The sequence below is a fragment of the Oncorhynchus clarkii genome, chromosome 21 (genome assembly GCF_045791955.1).
Source record: "Oncorhynchus clarkii lewisi isolate Uvic-CL-2024 chromosome 21, UVic_Ocla_1.0, whole genome shotgun sequence".
NCBI lineage: Eukaryota > Metazoa > Chordata > Actinopteri > Salmoniformes > Salmonidae > Oncorhynchus > Oncorhynchus clarkii.
This window is the reverse complement of record NC_092167.1, coordinates 5,168,732-5,171,379: the sequence shown is the minus strand read 5'-3', so window position 1 is coordinate 5,171,379 and position 2,648 is coordinate 5,168,732.

Sequence of the window (2,648 nt, the reverse complement as noted above, 5' to 3'; positions counted from 1 at the left end):
CTATTGTGGATGAAGACCCTCATGAAAATAAAATAACCCTCATGAACATCAATGTTTTTTTAACAACTTATTAAAGTCCACAAACTTTACTAAGTAAGTAAAAACTAACCTGTTTCCATCTAATAGCAGAGAGGAGAATAAACTAGTCTGGTTTCCATCTAACAGCAGAGAGGAGAATAAACTAGTCTGGTTTCCATCTAACAGCAGAGAGGAGAATAAACTATTCTGGTTTCCATCTAACAGCAGAGATGAGAATAAACTAGTCTGGTTTCCATCTAACAGCAGAGAGGAGAATAAACTAGTCTGGTTTCCATCTAACAGCAGAGAGGAGAATAAACTAGTCTGGTTTCCATCTAATAGCAGAGAGGAGAATAAACTAGTCTGGTTTCCATCTAACAGCAGAGAGGAGAATAAACTAGTCTGGTTTCCATCTAACAGCAGAGAGGAGAATAAACTAGTCTGGTTTCCATCTAACAGCAGAGAGTAGACTAAACTAGTCTGGTTTCCATCTAATAGCAGAGAGGAGACTAAACGAGTCTGGTTTCCATCTAACAGAGAGGAGAATAAACTAGTCTGGTTTACAGCTAACAGCAGAGAGGAGAATAAACGAGTCTGGTTTCCATCTAACAGCAGAGAGGAGAATAAACTAGTCTGGTTTCCATCTAACAGCAGAGAGGAGAATAAACTAGTCTGGTTTACATCTAACAGAGAGGAGAATAAACTAGTCTGGTTTACATCTAATAGCAGAGAGGAGAATAAACTAGTCTGGTTTCCATCTAACAGCAGAGAGGATAATAAACTAGTCTGGTTTCCATCTAACAGCAGAGAGGAGAATAAACTAGTCTGGTTTCCATCTAACAGCAGAGAGGAGACTAAACTAGTCTGGTTTCCATCTAACAGCAGAGAGGAGAATAAACTAGTCTGGTTTCCATCTAACAGCAGAGAGGAGAATAAACTAGTCTGGTTTACATCTAACAGCAGAGAGGATAATAAACTAGTCTGGTTTCCAGCTAACAGCAGAGAGGAGAATAAACTAGTCTGGTTTACATCTAATAGCAGAGAGGAGAATAAACTAGTCTGGTTTATATCTAACAGAGAGGAGAATAAACTAGTCCGGTTTCCATCTAACAGAGAGGAGAATAAACTAGTCTGGTTTACATCTAACAGCAGAGAGGAGAATAAACTAGTCTGGTTTCCAGCTAACAGCAGAGAGGAGAATAAACTAGTCTGGTTTCCATCTAACAGCAGAGAGGAGAATAAACTAGTCTGGTTTACATCTAACAGCAGAGAGGATAATAAACTAGTCTGGTTTCCAGCTAACAGCAGAAAGGAGAATAAACTAGTCTGGTTTCCAGCTAACAGCAGAGAGGAGAATAAACTAGTCTGGTTTCCATCTAACAGCAGAGAGGAGAATAAACTAGTCTGGTTTACATCTAACAGCAGAAAGGATAATAAACTAGTCTGGTTTCCAGCTAACAGCAGAGAGGAGAATAAACTAGTCTGGTTTCCAGCTAACAGCAGAGAGGAGAATAAACTAGTCTGGTTTACATCTAACAGAGAGGAGAATAAACTAGTCTGGTTTCCATCTAACAGAGAGGAGAATAAACTAGTCTGGTTTCCATCTAACAGCAGAGAGGATAATAAACTAGTCTGGTTTCCATCTAACAGCAGAGAGGAGAATAAACTAGTCTGGTTTACATCTAACAGAGAGGAGAATAAACTAGTCTGGTTTCCATCTAACAGCAGAGAGGAGAATAAACTAGTCTGGTTTACATCTAACAGCAGAGAGGAGAATAAACTAGTCTGGTTTACATCTAACAGCAGAGAGGAGAATAAACTAGTCTGGTTTCCATCTAACAGAGAAGAGAATAAACTAGTCTGGTTTCCATCTAACAGCAGAGAGGAGAATAAACTAGTCTGGTTTCCATCTAACAGAGAGGAGAATAAACTAGTCTGGTTTCCATCTAACAGCAGAGAGGAGAATAAACTAGTCTGGTTTCCATCTAACAGCAGAGAGGAGAATAAACTAGTCTGGTTTACATCTAACAGCAGAGAGGAGAATAAACTAGTCTGGTTTACATCTAACAGCAGAGAGGAGAATAAACTAGTCTGGTTTACATCTAACAGCAGAGAGGAGAATAAACTAGTCTGGTTTCCATCTAACAGCAGAGAGGAGAATAAACTAGTCTGGTTTCCATCTAACAGCAGAGAGGAGAATAAACTAGTCTGGTTTCCATCTAACAGCAGAGAGGAGAATAAACTAGTCTGGTATCCATCTAACAGCAGAGAGGAGAATAAACTAGTCTGGTTTCCATCTAACAGCAGAGAGTAGACTAAACTAGTCTGGTTTCCATCTAATAGCAGAGAGGAGACTAAACTAGTCTGGTTTCCATCTAACAGAGAGGCGAATAAACTAGTCTGGTTTACAGCTAACAGCAGAGAGGAGAATAAACTAGTCTGGTTTCCATCCAACAGCAGAGAGGAGAATAAACTAGTCTGGTTTCCATCTAACAGCAGAGAGGAGAATAAACTAGTCTGGTTTCCATCTAACAGAGAGGAGAATAAACTAGTCTAGTTTCCATCTAACAGCAGAGAGGAGAATAAACTAGTCTGGTTTCCATCTAACAGAGAGGAGAATAAACTAGTCT